Raw genomic sequence first — 18,996 nt, forward strand, 5'->3', positions numbered from 1 at the left:
TATACATGTGCACAAGGAATTAGTCTTAATTTTCCAAAGATGAAAATTCTCACTCATCATACGACTTGCATGATTCCAAGTTTCTGTCCAATTGAAACTTGGGTGATGAGAATCTTTCCTTATTTGGTAAATTTAGACACTACCACAAATGAAAGAATCAAATTCATATTTCCATTATTGCTAGAAACATACAAACATCAATTTTCCATAAATGCCATTGCAAGGAGATATAAAATAAAGTAAAACAAAATTTTATTTATTTATAAATGCAGAAAAAACTTTTTCCTTACAATGCAACTTTAAATGAAAACTATGTTATTACATATTTTCTAGCAATCTATCATAACTCCTAAGTAGTAGCTCAGGAATCCGATCTTTGAACCATGTGATTGAAATCCATCTTCGCGGTCAGATTCAACATACTCTTCCTTTAAGTTTCCTTCCCTTTGCTTGATCCTGCCAAACATAAAAATGTAACCAAGTCACATTTTGTATTAAGAATCATCAATTAGGAACTTAACAGAGTTAGATAGTGGACTTACCTGAAGCATAGTCAAACTTTTTGATTCTTCCTTCTCTCAGATCTTTCAGGTAGCCAGGGCAGCTTCGTAACCAATGCCCTTTCTCTTGACAATGAAAACATATAGACTCTTTGGGAATGGTACACGGGACTATCACAGACTTAGTTTTTCCCTTTACCTTTTGGTCGACCGGGTTGACCAAGGCCGATCCCTTTCCATTGGGAAGAGAAAGCTTTTCTGGACTTCCAATGTTACCATTGTCAATGTCCATGGAAGTTTGAGAAATAGACCTTCCACCCATATCTGCTTGACCATTGCGCCAAATCATTTCTGATTCAGCAGCAACAAGCAAATAAGATAGATCTATTAGGGTCATGTCGTGATCTGTCACATAGTAGTTCTTAATGAACTCACTATACGACTCAGGAAGTGACTAAAGAACCCAGTCAATAGCCAACTTCCTTGGGACAACGACACCCAACATTCTCAGCCTGTCAATATGTAACTTCATTCCTAAGACATGAGTGCACACGGGTCTTCCGTCTTTATGTTTCATTGCAAGCAGGGCTTGAGTGATCTTGAACTTTTCAAGTCTTAGAGCTTGTGGGTCAGGGAGAATAATTGGAGGAGGTGGAGGAAGAGAAGTATGATTTCCATGAGATTTAGGAAGCTCATAGTTGTCTGAACCAGACATCTACAATGGGAGAAATTCAAGTTAGTTGATTTAAGTCCTTAATAGAACACCCAATATGAAATATTAAGGCTAGGACCCAACACAATATTTTATAACTTGGAAGAGGGATGCCGTAATCCAAGCTATAAAATATTTGAAGGTAGGCGAATGACGATTCATCAATTTCCACCATGAAAAACGAAATAATTTATTAGGTTTTAATTGGATTTGAAACTCCTAGATCTTTTGAGATTCATTGGACTTTTCAATGGCATGTTTCAATCTCGATTGTGCCCTCTCAAGTTTGTGACTGGGATGCCGAGGATCACAAACAATGTGTGAATAACCATGCAAATTTACTTGGTACTCTTAATTTTTATCACCTAATCGATGTGTCGGTTAACCACACGTGCTCCACCAATTCTATGATAAACCTTAAGCCACCCTTTGTCAACCTTGTTAAATCCAAGTTAGTATGCCGGTTAACCACACACGCTCCACTAACGACTTAAGCAAAGTGCAAAGTGTGATTTCATGGGTTAGCACCAAATTCACATTTTCCTAAAGTAACTAAGATTGGGAATTTATAAAAGGCTTAGTTACTTTATGTTAATCATTATACTTATAATGAAGGGAGAACTAGAGTCATGTCAAACCCTTTCGGCTAACGACCCTCCACTAGTCAAGGAAGCGGTGGGTGAGAGTGGACACCCATTAAACTGCCATTTTATAGGCAATAACCTTATACCCCCCTTATAGACCGACTTCGTGAATGAGGCCTACTAACGGTAAGACTGACTTTGTTCTTATACATATATATAATTATTAACCATTAATAATAGTATAAGGGTTGAATTTTAACTTTTAAAATTCTAAGGGTTTAACTTGGAATTAAAGTATTCATGAGGGGAAACTTTACAAATTCCAAAACTTGAGGGCAAGTTTTGAACAATTCAAAAACTTTTCAATTCCATAACTTATGAGTTTAAAGTAGTTTTAATGAAAAAATCTTCAAGTTCCATAACTTGAGGACAAGTTATGGAAGACTTTAAAACATTTAAAAACTGAGACTCTTCATTTTCATAACTTATGGAAATCTTATGAGTTTTAATAATCATAAATGTAACTTTTCATATAACTTGAGGACAAGTTACAAAAACACATATTATGAACAACTTTTTAGATCAATTTGGATTGAGAACATATTATCACATAACTTTTCTATTAATCTAAATCAACTCATAAGAACAAGATAATTCAAATCAAACAATTTTCATGAAATTAGCCTAACCATTAAACTAATACAAAACATGAATCTATTGACAATTATCTATGAAATTGGATTAGCATGAACATTACCACATCAAAAACAGGTTTACAAGTTCCAAAACAACTTAGGGTAATGTTCCTAGTCCAATTCCAGCCAAAAAACTCGAAAATATGTTGTCTGGGGGTCCAACTCGTCAAGTGCATGAACCAACTCGACGAGTTGGATGATTTTATGCATGGACTCGGCGAGCCCACTGTCTAGAACAGCAGAAAATCGATTTTTTCAGTATTTTTCAGCAATTTGCATCAAGTATAAATGACAACAAGCCTAGGCGTTGATACCACTGAAGGGATTAGAGCATTCTAACACTCCTATGGTGTACATGCAACCCTATAAACCTTGGATCTATGTTTTCTCTATTATACATGCAAATATTCAATATTCCAAGGTTTCATCCTAACTAACATAATATGAAGCACCTATACTACAAGAATCTAGTAGAATGACATACCTTTTGATGGAGCTTGAAGTCTTGAACCTTTAAGAGCCTAGTGCCCCAAGTGTTGCACCTCAATGGTTCACACAACACCAAGAACCCTTGGAATAACTTGAGAGTAAGGATACTTGCACCAAAATCGGTTTTGCCCTCTTGTGTACTATACACTAGTTCCCATTTCATGAACTAGGGACCTCTTTATATAGTGTGGAGGATTAGGGTTACATTCAAGTAAACCCTAATACCCATGACCTTTCATTTCCATAGGATCCATGGGTTAAACATTCCATGGACTATCCATGAAAGCTTAGCCCAACCTAAATGAACTTGGCCCACCATATATATATATATATATATATATATATATATATATATATATATATATATATATATATATAAGAGTCCATACTTAATTAGTTCCTTTTGATCACTAAATTAATTCTTGATCAACACTAATTACATAATACGATTTCATATTAATATATTAGAACTTATAATATATTAATTTAAATCATAAGTATCCTTTTTCTCATTTTGTCTATCCAATTGTTCCGATGCCATGCAACCCAAATGGACCATGCCAAATCCGGTCAAGTACATACCAATTATACTTATGGGCTTAGACACTAATCCAAAGTATTTTCAGCTCGGGGTCTGTTGGTCGCAGTGTTTGGTGACAACATGTCAGCGCCGGTGTGCGCAAGTGGATTGATGTGGCATGAGTATCTTATGATGCAAGCGGGCCTATATTCTAGGGAAGTGGGAAGGCCAGGTGCCAGATTGTTGTTGGGATTGCAAGCAAGGAATGGTCGTACCTGGTTGAGCCGATTTGAGTTACAAATTGGTTTCAAACCAGTGGGTGGTAGTTAGAACCCTAAGTGGGGGAGAACCGATATTCTTGAGTGAGTATCAGTCGTTGAGGGATTTGTCCGTTCTTGTTGAATTGCTGTTCTCAGATTAGTTCCGGGCAGATGATGATCGGTAAATCATTTCTAGAAGCGGATATGTTTAGTCCGAGTGGGTGTTGATTCTCTTAATTAAGTGTCAGGTTTCCTCGACCTTTGGTCGTCGAGTTCTCATTCAACAAGGGTTATCTGAAAGGTTCAAGGAGTGATGGTCAAGTCCAAAGGATGTGTTAGCCCATCATCAAGTTCAGTATGTTTTATGTCCTCTTGGCCTTGGGTATGTTACCCTCCTCGAGGGTGTGGCATTTTGGTTTCAGCAGGCTCAAGTTTTGGTGGCATTCGGAAAGCCTCCTGGAGTTAGATGCATTTTGGTGGAATATTTCCATTTTTGATCAAGGTATGAGGTCTTATTCTGATAATTCATAGGGATGTTTTCCGGTGATGCTGAGAATTATCGTTTTGTTGGAACACTGAAAATTCTTTTTGGGATGATTAAGGTTAAGGGTTTTCTAAGGTTGTGCACTGTGATAGGGTCAGGTTATGATGCCAAGCGGGGTGTTTATCGGCTGTGGACTTAGAATTCATGATTGCTCATTTCTCCTGCATGTGGTACTTTCGGGTTTGGCATAGAAGGAATCTGGGAAAAATCTCTCTATCAGCTGGTTTAGATTAAGGGAGCATTAAGGTTCGTGGGGAGTATCATGAAGTATTTATGGGAAGTATGCATATTATCTCCGTTGGCTTGCAAGCTGTTATTGAGATTTGGATTTCAAGTTAGGAATTGGTCGGGATGTTGCAAGTCATAAAGTCCTTTATGATAGTCTCGAGTGGTTTCCAGGTGGGGGATACACCTGAGCTGATAGGAGTTGGTAGTGTCGCGGAAATTTTTTGGTCTTATCATCTTTGGTCATCAAGGTAGTGGTTGGTAATAACATGTCAAGGGTCGAGTGTATTAGGGTTTGGTTCGTCATATGGTTTGGTGTTGGTTTAAGTTCGCGGTCGGTGTGTTTCGAGAATCATTCAGCGTGGTTCTGGTAGTGTCTAGTTGGTGACTGGGGGTAGATTCAAATGGATAATAATCAGTTTAGGGAAGGTGCTCGATAAGGTATTATGAGTGGCTATTATGAGTGGGCTTTTGATGGAAACTCGCGTTGGGAATCGTAGGTGTATCCGTGCAAGGTCTGTATCTAGATCGATGTGGGTTAAGAAATCTGTATGTCAAAGGCATCAGCTGGAGCCTGGAGGGTGCAGGATTTAGCTTGTGTGTCTGTACTCCAGGATGGCTCTACCATTGTGAAGGTCAGGCAAGTAATGAGGTTTCAGACTCATTGCAGCAATGTATCGGTCAGACAGTTGAGGAAATCAGTATTTTGAATCTCATTGTGTTCATGGAATCATTATCATTAGGAGTTGGATAGATATATTGATGGATAAGTGTCATGCCTTTTGACTCAGCAACTGGGCAGGAATCCGATATTGCAGATAGTTGGTAGTCAAGTTGGGACCAGGGAGGTCTCGACTGCTTTGGAAAGCAGCTAGAAGGCAGCACGATGTTTGGGGAGTATTAGTGATTCGGGATTCGTGTAGGCGGAGTAACATGCTGTTTGGGAAATGCTAAGTCATTTGTAGTTTGGATTATCAGAGCTTTCTGTCGGGTATAAGTGTGTTGTCGATATATATGTTTAGTGACTTTGTTTCCCTTTTGAGGCAACATGTGATCAGGGGTTGGAAGCATTTTTTTGGTACGAGACCCTATGAGGTTGGCTTGGTGATAGTTCAGTGAGGGAGGTATGACAGGGAGTCAGACCATTGAGACTTTACGTGTCAGATCTCAGGGGAGGTAATATTGGTTCTTATTCAAAGATTGGGAATTCATTCTTCATCGGGCTTGAAAAACTATTCTAGGGATGGTTTCGGTAGATCTGGATAGACAGTTATATGATCAGAGTTGGAAGTGTTATGATTGGTTTGTTATTCGTTGAGAGCTTAGCATGGAGTTGCTTCAGTGTGGGTGGTCTGTCTGGGGAATCAGACCATTATGGATTTCAGGTCAGAAGGGTAAGAAGTTGTTTACATGGGCTGAAGTTTGTTTGTTGTCTTCGGGTTGGAAGTTTCACTTTCGGTTCCGGTTGCCATGGGAAGACTGTCTTAGGTACAGAACTTCTGTTTGTGATCAGCGGGTTGGTCGTTTTAATATGAGTATCAATAAGAAGCTATTTCAAGGACTGTCTTAGGTACAGAACTTCTGTTTGTAACACCCTTGTTTTCAAGTAATTTTAAATCCATCTATTGAGTTTTAATTATGTCACATTTGGTCCTTGGATTGGAATGAAGTGGCCATGGGAAGCCCTAATGGCAAAATGGTAATTTCTGGAGCAGGAGTTGTACGTTAGGCATACATGTGAGTACGCTAAGCATACTAGGGCGAGCCTAGTACGCTGGGCGTACGCATATGTATGTAGGGTGTACGTATGTTTGGGTGAAAACCCTAATCCTTAGGGTTTATGGAGTATTTAAGCATCTTATGGACCATTTCTCCAATCTGTTTCCAGCCTCCAAGTTCTTGAGCCGTTCTTAGTAAACCCTAATCCTATATGAGAATGTTTTGGGAATAACGTGTGTTAATTATGTGCTTGAAGGAAAGGAAGTGCATCAACGAGCCAAGGAAGGAAATCAAGCTTGTAGATCTTGAATCGTTATCTCCTTTGGAAGCTCCAGAAGGTAAAAAGCTACCACCTTTATGTTTGGTTTGCTTAGATCTCATCTTGGTATATTTATGGCATTCTTTGGTCCCAAAAAGTCCCCTTGACATGCATGCTTTGTTTTGGACGATTTGAGCTGTCCTTTCATACCTTAGGAAGGGTTCTAAGCTATAAAAACTAGGTCCCTTGAGCTAGTTTGACTCCATGTTCTTTGTGGAAGGTCTTAACAGATTAAGACCATGTATTAAGGGCTTTTTGGACTTCTAAAGTCTTAAAGTTTGAGACTTTATGATTCTAGAGTACATTTGGACCATGGATCTGAAGTTTGAGACTTTATGATTCTGGAGTACATTCTGCGAGGGTACGGCCTGCATAGGGAGCGTACCTCCGGTGTACGCCCTACGTACGCGACTGAAGTGGGCTTAATTGTTTTGAGCTTCAGTTATGGACTCGGTTTGCCTTGGTCCATGTTGGTTCATCTGGATTTTATGGTTTGGGCTTTTTTCTTGTTGGATTTTCTTGAGTGAAGGCCATGAAAGGGATTGGGACCAATTTGGAAAATTGGGCCATAATTGGGCCTTAGAGGCTTATTTTGGATATTGGGCTTTTTGTCTTTTAGTTTGGGCCTTAGTCTTGGGCCAAGTTTGAGGAAGGGTGAAAAGGTCTTTTACCCTAAATTGTACTTATGGTGTGAGTCATGAGCTAGTTACTGATGGGTTGTCATTTGTGCTATTTGATAGCGCGGGCTCTAGCGGTTCTACAGTCAGAGATCATTCGAGGGAGCAACTGTTGATGGAGTGTTAGCTTAGTATTTGTAGCCAGGGATCGTCTGTATGATTCGGCAGTGTGAGTTGAGTTTTCCTCACTGTACTTAAGGGTCAAAGGCACTAAGACAGGCCCTTTGGATTGTTATCTTAGTTATCGTATGCCTATATGTTGTTATGATCTGTTAGATCGGTATCCTGGTAGATAGGATGTTTCTATGTTGTTATGATCTGTTAGATCGGTATCCCGGTAGATAGGATGATGCTATGCTTATTGATCTGTATGAATTGTGCTTGCCTGCTGATTGATTATGCGATTATGAGTTATGTATATGTCGACATGTGTGTGTGTGGTTAGGTTGAGGCGGCCCTGCTGTGTGCTGAAGGCTAACAGACCCAGGGCGGCCTGGATAGACTAAAGGCCTACGAGGCAGTCCAGTTAGGCCAAAGGCCCGACGAGCGGTCCGGATATGATGTAGGCCCTGCGAGGCGGTCCAGTCATGTCGAAGGCTCGGGAGCTGTCCGGATAGGCTGTAGGCCCTACGAGGCAGTCCAGTCATGCCGAAGGCTCGAGAGCGGTCCAGATAGGTTGTAGGTCCTGCGAGGCGGTCCAGTCAGGCTGAAGGCTCAGTATGCATGATGTTTTTTGTATATGTTATATGTTGGGTGTTGGTACATTGGGGGAACTCACTAAGCTTCGTGCTTACAGTTTTGGTTTATGGTTTCTGGTACTTCAGTGGATCGTGGCAAGGTGAAGGCATGACCGTACACATCCTCGTGTTTTTGGAACTTATGGTTTCTAGGATACTCTGATAACGTTATAGTTTTGAAAACTATGTGTAAATGATTCCGGTTTTAAATAAAGGTTTTTGGAAATAACGGTTTGTAAACACCTCTTTAATAAATGGGTTGTTTTGAAAAGTTTAAATTTTATTGAAATTTTATGGATGTTACAAAGGTTTCATGTTATTACTACATAACAAGTAAGGTAAAGATCAAAACCCTTTTAATATGTAATTTTTGATTTACATATGCTAGATCTGGGGTTTTTTCTTTGGTATTCAAATTTAAATGTTCAACTAGTGAAAAACTTAGATCCAAAGCAATTAGGGTTGCATGAACACATATGTTTGTTGTTATGCTCATAACCCATCATAAATAACAATGTACTTTAAATCTGAGTAAACTCAAACAAGTGTGCACTCCGTACCTCCGTGACTTGTTCAATATTTATTAAGATTATATTGATCAACAAGTTCATCTCATTACACTTAAATAATATTGGTGATACAAATCACTAATGCATCATAATAGTATGCTAGTTATACATTCTTTATGACGAGTTTATAAAGAAAGAGATAAATGAGAAGATAATTGTTGGTTGCCTCACACTAGTCGAGGACCGGTGCAATTGGAATAGGTATAAAATATAAAAATAGTTTGTAAAGTTTAGAAAAATGTGATTTATACATTATGTTATTTAAAAACCTATTTTATTTCCTTGTATGACAAATACGCGTGGGAGAGTTATTTGTGGTCGCGTAGTTACTTTAAGTTGCGAAAGATTTTTAAAAAGCTACATAAGTATGAAATTTCATCTGTTGCTTAAAGATCTTGGCATAAACCAATTAGTATTATCGTGTCATTAACAATGCCGCTAATTTGTTAAGTTGTCAAACTAATAAATATTAGGGGGCATAAAAAATAATGATATTTATACCAAAGGTTATTATAGCTAAAGTAGGGATTGTATCCGCATGGACATAGAACTATTGTAAAATACCTATTTGCATAAGGTATAAGGACTTTGACACAAAATGGGGGTTTTTTAATTAACTAAAAAGAAACTAAGATGGCTGATTGCATAAAGTAAAGCAATGACTGAGATTTTTAAGAAAAACAAATTTTGAGTCAATTCAGTGTTCGATCCGACTACATGCAGTTGATCGTGAATTGATGTTTAGATAGTTTTTAACTTAAGTTTTTACTAAGAAATATTGAGAAATTCTAATATTATTTTACTTGTCAAATTATCTAACTAAAAAAAAGCTTTTTAATTACACCTAAATTCACTAACCTTAATCTAGACAAGCTCCTAGATTTTGATTGAAAAGTCGCATTAAATTTCTTACAAGTTTCCCAACAATATATAGTACTTCTCATCACCTCAGAAGCGTAAAAGTATGTGAGTTTATGTTTACAATGTATTAAATCTGAAGTTAAAGCCAATCGTTGTTTGTTACTTGTGTTAATTCATTAGACAATTACAAATCATTACAACCTAACAAACTTTACTCAAATTAAACTAATTCATGCTACCGTTATATGAAAAAATGAATAAATTCAAGCACTATATTAAAACCAAAACATAAATCTCTAGGAAAATTCAAGTCAAAAACATAGAATTACGAACTACAACAGAAAAGGTTTTTAGCCCAGCATGGCTAAAACACAAGTTCAAAGATGTAATTGATAGAAGGTTTAAAAATTAAATGATAAAAATATGATGAACATCTCCAAAACATGTTCTTTAACGTCCAAATTCTCCAAAATTCATCTTGAACGTCCAAAAACCAGATCTGATCGAGATAACGACTTAGGTTGTGTTTATATAGGTTTTAGGAAGCTTGGGCCCCATGTAATGCTTGACTCGATCGAGTCAAAATTGCCCTATGAGTTGACTCGACCGAATCAACCTTCAGGAGGACCAAAATCATGTTTTTTTTTACTTTTGTTGACTTTATAACGCTTTTGACCCCGACTCGACCGAGACACTTTCAAGGAAAATTTGACTTAGCCAAGTGAAAATTACCGATTTCCGAATCTTCAAAATTTTCGAATTTTACATATCAGCTCCGATCTTTATGAAATTTAAAATGCAACTTCCTAACATCCTATAAAGCACATTCAAAACTTCGAACCATCTGAAAAATCATATAAAAGTGTGCAAGTGAACAAATTACCCAAATTACATAATAGTCCCGAAATATACAAAATACATGAGATTTAAAGCCAAAATATGAATTAAATGAATGGAATAGATGTGTAAAAGATGAGTTATAATGCATCTAACAATCGTTACCATTCGAATAACCAATGTAGTGCGGCTAAGTGAGTTTTTTCGTGAACAAAAAGAAAATCTATTAGATCATATATGATCGGTGGCATCAAAATCGATGATGATGTTTATGAAGCAATGAAGAGGGGCTATAAACATTGGAAGCAAACTTGTAAAATAAAAGGAACTAGTATGTTAACTTGTGTGTTGGAGCGAGTTTGTTAATTATATATTTTCGATACCATCTTTAAACTTTTTATTAGGTAGGGGACTGTTTCTGTAACTTTATGAAACACATGAATGAATTCTATAACTTTGCTCAAGCAGTGACACATTTGTAACTTTTTTGAAGTATAGGAACCATTTTACAAAACCTTTATTATATAGGGACTATTTATGTGATTTTATAAAGGATATGTACCATTTCTATAATGTTTCTATTAAGGAGGGATTTATTATGGACAAAACTCTTTCTTCCTTCAAATATAGACAAAAAAAATGCACTGGTCTCTCCTAAATACGCCCCAAAGTTGAAATTCTTCCTTTACCCTTGACCGTTAGGGATGGCAACGGGGCGGGTTTGGGACGGGTTTTATTAATCTCGCCCCCGTCCCTGAATATGAAAATCGATCCCATCACCAACCCGATTCCCAGCGGGTACCCGTTTACCAAAAACTATCGGGTCTGCGGGTATCCCAACGGGGTAACGAGGATCCCCGTTTAACATTCAAATTAAGAATAATTTTGATGCAATGAGAATACAAACCATTAGACTTAGTGATGCAAGCATAAATTCATATCCAAAATAATTTTGATAATTTACAAAACCATTAAGAGCAGACATATTTGTTCTGATACATAAGTGGTTACTAGTGGCAACAAAAACAATAAAGACACTAGTATTAATAAACCATAATATCACTATTACTCTAAGTAATACGAATAAAAAAATGTCAAAACACTAGCACTACAAATAAACAGGAAGCTATCTCAAGAAATTATCTTTAAATCGTTCACAACAAAGAAGATAACTCAAGGATATATATATATATATATATATATATATATATATATATATATATATATATATATATATATATATATATATATATATATATATAATCATATGAACAGTTTCAGGTAACAGGTTTCGTTTTCGGGTAATCGGGACGGGTATTTTGTTTACCATCCCCGTAACCAAAGCCGCAAAAATTTTCTAAAAGCATACCAAACCCGATCCCGGCCCCGATTAACCGACCCTAATATGTCGGTTTTCGGTTTTCACCATCGGTTCGGTTTCTTTTGCCATCCCTATTAACCGTGTTTTTTTTGCATCAATTTATTTTTATTTTTCTTTTCTTTTTTAAACTGGGGTGTTTGGATTGAATTACAGAAAGGAAGGATTTGACGGGAATGAAGCTGATAGTTGGGTTGTAGAAGCCCTTGACATGCCCAAGGAAAGTGCACATAAAGTGTTTGTAGAAATGCACAAGAGAGAACAAGAGGTGAGTATGAGCACTACAGAAGTCAGCACGAGCTTTCACAGGTTTATCTCCATGGAATTGTTTAAAGTTTGTCTTTGAGGTTCCTTTGGTACTCTGGGGATTGCATGAGAAAATATTCATCGTACACTCTGTTTGCAGGTTTATCTGCCCGTAATTATATATATATATATATATATATATATATATATATATATATATATATATATATATATATATATTTACTGTTAATAGTTACCTACCTCTCTTTTGTTCAGCTTCTTCTGTAGGGGAGGTAGTTCTCTAACGTATTCAAAATCAATCAGATGCCCAACTCATTTCAGCAAATAGAAGTTTCCCTTGTGTACATTGTTCAATACGTGGTTTGGACTTGTATTTGGTTTATTTTCATTTATATATGGCAAATATAGCTAATTAAAAGGAGTCTCATGACAGCCTACAATGGTCTTACTCAAAGGTTATGGGTCTAACCGTCTAACATCTTTTTCTTGGGTCTCGTCATTCTTTTTTCCTTATTGAAGAACTTAAAATCCATCATGATCCATGCTTTTTTTTTATTTGCTCAAAATAAGATGCTTTTACCATAAAGCATATTTGCTCAGCAAATTTTGATGCTCTCATTCATACTCAAGAAATAATTCAAGCAAAGGCATAGTAATTGATGTTTTTGGTGTGGAAAAAAGATCAAAGTTTCACTGTTTGTTTGCAGATGCTGATTTTGCTGTGCGGGTGTTGTATTAAATATTAATAGTATCTAAAGCTCTCATCAAAAGATATCGTCTAGGTGCTAATTCTCGGGTGCTGTTAATGCTTTCTGGCATATATGACAAATCATAGGAGACTAAAGTACCTTTTTTCTTATATATTATTAATAAACATCTTAAATATAATCTATGCTAAAGGTTACATAGTTTAATGATAATGCTAGCAATGTTTTTTTTTTTTTTTGCTTTAGTGACTCTGCAGAAATAGCAATGTACTTTTGTTATTTATATGTTTCTAATAGGATCTTATATTAATATCGATCGTGAAGATATATTAATAATTGTTATAAGTTATAGATTCTGTTTATATTCTAAATTTATAAGTTTATATATAAAATGCAATAATGGTATGAAGTATTATTTGAAATGGAATGGAGAAAAAAATAATAAAAAAGTGAAAAGTGAAAACCTTTACTATGTTGTTGGTGGATTGTAGGGACCATAATCCCATTCTGCAAAAAAGAAAAAGAGCCAACTTATGTGAAAGGCCTCAATTCCATCTCCTTTATGACAAAGAAAATTTAAAAGGGTCCAAATAATTCACAGAATTTGCAAAACTGCTCTCTACTGTTTATCTTAATTCAAAACTTCAATACAGAATACAACTGTCCTTCAAGAGAGGAAGAAACAAGATGGCATATGCAAATATCCAGATGTTCATGGAAAAGTTGAAGCAGCTGATATACTCCAATGATATTCCAGTGATCACGGATAATCCATCAATCTTACGTGAAAGGCCTCAATTCCATCTCCTTTATGAAGAGCTTGACTCCATGATCCAAACCATTTTCAACCATGAAGACCAAGATCTACACAACTTTGAAGAAGTGAGCAAACTGAAGAAAAGATTCAAAGCTGCAGCTGAAGAGGCAGAAGATACTGTTGATGTCTTTCTATCCACTGTCCACTGTAGAAATAACGGATATTTCCCTAGATCTGATGTCTTTCAGCCCTCTCTCCACCTTGAGGTTGCTATAAGATCAATCGAGTCTATCAAGATAGAGTTCATGACCATTAACATCGATAACATGAAGATGGACTCTTCTCTGAGAACTGATAGACTGCAAACACAATCTGCTGGAACTTCCCACACTAGAAATTCAAGGGGTTCAAAGAAATTATTGGAAAATGTCGTTGTGGGGTTTGATCGTGATGCTGAGATAATACGGGACAAACTTGTCGAAGATAGAAATTCAAGGGGTCTCTATTGTGGGTATGGGTGGAATAGGTAAGACTACCCTTGCTAACAAAGTGTTCACTGATCCTTATGTTGCTTATCATTTTCACGTCCGTGGATGGGTCACTGTTTCACAAACATATGACAAGAGGGATCTGTTGATTCAAGTTCTGTCATCCATAGATGATCAATTAGAGCTTGAGAAAGCAACGGACTGTCAACTCCGTGCAATGTTGCACAAACGCCTAATGGGTAAGAGATATTTAATTGTTATTGATGATATCTGGAGTATAGAGGCATGGGACAAGTCGCAGTTGTTTTTCCCTGATGATAACACTGGAAGTCGAATTCTGCTTACGAGTCGCCTCACTGAAGTGGCTTCACACGCAAAATCACACGGACTCATTCATCAATTACAACATTTGACTGAAGAAGAAAGTTGGAAGTTGTTGTGTGAGAAGGTGTTCCAAGGAGACGAGTGCCCCCAATGGTTGATTGAACCTGGAAAGCAAATTGCAAAAAACTGTCACGGATTGCCTCTTTCTGTGGTTGTGATGGCAGGAGTTCTAGCAAAAGAAACAAGGACTAAAGATTTATGGCTAAAAATTTCTTGCAGTTTCCATTCATACATTGCTAGTGACGAGAAAGGATGTCTGGAAACAATAGCATTAAGTTACCACCATCTACCTCCTCACTTGAGAGACTGCTTTCTCTATCTTGGAGGGTTTCCAGAAGACTACCCGATCTCCTCACCAAGGTTGCTTTGGTTATGGATGGCTGAGGGATTTATACAAGAAGATGGAAGTCAAAGCTTGAAGGAAATTGCAAACGGTTACCTGATGGATCTAGTTGACAGAAATCTTTTAATCATAGACAAATGGTATGCCTGGGGTGATGTCAGACGTTGTAAAGTCCATGATCTTGTGAGGCAGGTATGTGTGGAAAAAGGAAAAGAAGAAAATTTCTTCCTGAAAATAGACTCCCCACCATCTAATAATGTTTGTGAGGTAATTACCACATATAAGAAACGCCGTGTGGTCACAAATCAAGAAATGCACATTATGAGTTCGTCTCTTCCAACCACCCCAAGTGTTCGATCACTATTGTGCTTTACTAGGAAAACAACCATAACTGACATTATCTCAAAGTTTTTCCCCTCCTTTTCACTACTTAGGGTGTTAAGTCTAGAAAAATGTAGATTGCTTTATTTCCCCCCTGGTTTAGCATTACTAGTTCACTTAAGGTACCTCTACATTTGGCTGTCATCATTTCAACCATCAATATGCATTTTATGGAACATTCAAACCCTCATTGTTAAAACAAGTTCTAGTCCTATGGTTTTACCTAGTAACATATCAAATTTGGTGAATCTGAGGCATCTAAGAAGTAATGCAGATCTTTATCTTCCTTCAGTTGGAAAACCATTGAACTTGGAATTTATTACAAAGGTAGAGTTGGGAGATGGGGTAGATAATTTTAAGAAATGTTTTCCCAGGATCAAGGAACTTACATCTACTCTTTACTCCGACAAGGAAAATGACTTTAAGGTACTCCATTACCTTCAAATCCTGACGTTATTTGGATCAGTTCAGCGAGAATTTCGCAGAAGTGCACCAAACTTAGGAAAGAATCACATTATTAGGTTCCCTGAAACACTGAAAGTACTTACACTTGTAAGGTGTGGTCTACCATGGAGCAACATGTCAATCATTCAATCATTACCTAATCTTGAGGCTCTCATACTAGAAGACAATGGGTTTGAGGGAACCCTGTAGGAAACAGGTGAGGATCAGTTTCAACGGTTAAAAGTCTTGAGACTTAAGAAGTTAAATATCAAACAATGGAAAGCCTCAAGCATCAACTTTCCATGTCTTGAACGATTACGAGTGGTGAGTTGCGTTCATCTTGAAGAGATACCCCTTGAATTAGGGGACATCTCAACGCTCGAGTCTATTTACATTTTGAATTGTGATGCTTCTCTTCTCGTATCCCTTCAAAAAATGCGAAATGAGCAAGATGATGCGGGAAACTATGAACTGAAGATCAAAGTTGATGGAAGGAAAATGCCCTCTTGTGTACCCAAGCATGATGATTAATACATTTTACTTAATTGTGGAATTGCTATTGATACCATGAATGTTTAGTACATTATTAGTTGGTCTATTTACTACCTAGTACGGTGTCTGTTGATATTCTTTACCCAAAATTTCAATTTGTTTTTTTCTCTTACCTAGTTGAATCTTTTGTTTAGTCGAAGTTGTCTTAGCTGGGTTAGGCGTGAAAGAATAATGCAACCTGGCATTATTAGTCTTGTATGAGGGAAAAGATTTGCTCCAACCGAATGAATTAAGCATCCTTCCAGAGCACGTGTTTCAATTAGCTGTGAGTTTATTCCTGTTGAATGCATTCGTCCTTCCATCATATATATGGATGACTTGTATTCTTGTGTTGATAAACTTGGTATCAGAGCAATATAGTGTTCTTTTTTTCCCCTAAATCGTGAATGCAACTCTTGATATGCAGAAACAAGATGCCACATAATGGATCTTCATTTTCAACACTTTTTTGGATTACAGAAATTCATGATTCAAAACTTAACGCAAACATGCTGGAGTTAATCTTATAATAAGAGAACTTGCAGAAACATTATAGAAGAATGAAGTGTGTATAGGAACGTTTCTCACACACATTTATTGATTAACTCAACCAATTTTACACCGACACATATTTATACAGACACAACATGAAACATTGCAACTCTTGAAGAACCATCTTACCCCTTCAATATTTGACGGTTGAGATAATTGCTATAATTACCAACTAACTCACTCTAACAACCAACTAATTTTAACTGCCATAACTTCCAGAATTCTAACATAATTACCAAAATATCCCTAAGTCTAGATCAACAAAAATACACAAGAAATATAAAATAAATTATACATTCAAAATGCGAGCAAGATTGAATAATTTTATAATATTAATCTTAGTTAAAAACTTCAAAAAAATAAAATAAATTAAATTAAAAATCTCTTTAAATATTTATTTGTGGGAATCAAAATTGGTGGTTGCCTTGAACTGTTGTTATACAGAATTGGCATATGCACTTTGCCAACGACTATACTTTTTCACCATTTATCGGCTCTCGAGTTACCAGCGGCGGCTTTAGGGTTTCCGGAGGGTGCAAACGTCGGCGATCCTCTTGACGGATTGAACTAATTTTATCAGTGTGATTTTCGATTTCTAAGTGTTATGCTTAACAATGGAATTAGGGCTTCAACAAGGAATTCAATAATAGGGCAACCTTGATGAACGTAGTAGAAGTTCATAAATTTCTGCATATCTCATACATTAGGGTAACACCTATATATATATATATATATATATATATATATATATATATATATATATATATATATATATATATATATATATATATATATATATATATATATATAGGTTCAGGTTCATTTGAGACCATTCTAATTTTATGAGACCGTGAGACCAAATCTAAAAATAATTTTAAAATGCAAAATAAATGGAAAAATCCAAAAATTCTTTTTTTAAATATTATTTTCGGAACTTGAATTAACTAAAAAAAATAAAAATAAATAAAAAAAATCCAGCTTTTTTTAAAAAAATACGTGAAATATTCTAATAGAATATTACACTGTACATATTGTAAAAAATAATTTTAAAATGCAAAATAAATGGAAAAATCTAAAAATTCTTTTTTTAAATATTATTTTCGGAACTTGAATTAACTAATAAAAAATAAAAAAAAAATCCCGTTTTTTTTTAAAAATACGTGAAATATTCTAATAGAATATTACACTGTACATATTCTAAAAAATAATTTTAAAATGCAAAATAAATGGAAAAATCCAAAAATTCTTTTTTTAAATATTATTTTCAGAACTTGAATTAACTAAAAAAAAATAAAATAAAATAAAAAAATGCGTCTCACGGTCTCACAAAATTAGGCCGTCTCACATGAACCTAACCATATATATATATATATATATATATATATATATATATATATATATATATATATATATATATATATATATATATATATATATATATATATATATACACACACCTATATATATATATATATATATATATACACACACCAGGTGAGATATATATATATATATATACACACACCAGGTGAGATGCAACCCAATGTACTTATACGAAAAAAGAAGTTGAAGCCTAAGAGCATAGCATTTGATGCAAAAAGAAAAATAAAATCAAAAGACCGGTATCAATACACTTATATATCAAATTAATTTGGATAGAAATTGTTAGGAACCGGACCGGGTACACGCAGCGGAAACACACTATCACACACACACAAACTCACGAAAATAAAGCAAGAAGAACACAAGGATTTTACGTGGTTCGGATTCGGTGCAAATCCTACGTCCACGGGCTGCAACTAGAGAATTTTATTAAAACTCACAAGATTACAATTGGCTTGACACTCTACACTTGATGTTCTCTCAAGTTTTTGCACACCAAATATGCAAAACATACATGCATATATATAGGTGAATGTTTACTATGTGAAAACAGAAAGAGTTGTAACCAATTTAAAGTCTACCAACTTCAAGTTTGAACATGTTGAATGCACCACTTATTTTCCAACTTTCAGTTTGAATTTGATTCTTTTATTTCACATGCATAGCCACATGTTTTCAACCTTTCATATTTTACCTAACAATCTCCCACTTGAAAGTTTGAACAACATGGTCCGTCTCTGTCATCCAACTCCAGTAATCTTAAAACAACCAAGTCTTCCAAGCCTCCAGTTCCTAAGAACAAGCTAAACTTAGTCCCATTTCTCTAATTGCAGCCGCCCCTCATCTTCAAGTACTAGAAGGGCCAGTTGAAGCTCCCACTAGCTCCAACTCAGTCGTGGCTAATCCCACCACCGACTCATCCTCTGTCTCAACCGGTTTGGACACTCCACCAGATCCAGAGATATACCGAGGACCACTAACACTCTCCAAACTTTGCAAACTTCCAACAAGAGAGAATTTTCCAGTCTTAGTCTTCAAAACCCAACGGCTCTTTGTAACTGTACCCGGAACACACCCCGTGCTCCCACTGCCACAGAATCCCCCGAATGGTTTAGAATTTCCGACTCGTTCAG

The 18,996-nt window shown here is 36.1% G+C and overlaps 1 pseudogene; it reads left to right on the forward strand.

Annotated features, from left to right (window-relative positions):
- The first annotated feature begins 13,185 nt into the window (after nucleotides 1-13,185).
- Nucleotides 13,186-16,193, forward strand: LOC145134796 (late blight resistance protein R1-A-like; annotated as a pseudogene).
- The last annotated feature ends 2,803 nt before the right edge of the window (nucleotides 16,194-18,996 follow it).

The sequence above is a fragment of the Lactuca virosa genome, chromosome 8 (genome assembly GCF_052849685.1).
Source record: "Lactuca virosa cultivar CGN04683 chromosome 8, Lactuca_virosa_CGN04683_v6, whole genome shotgun sequence".
Lineage (NCBI taxonomy): Eukaryota > Viridiplantae > Streptophyta > Magnoliopsida > Asterales > Asteraceae > Lactuca > Lactuca virosa.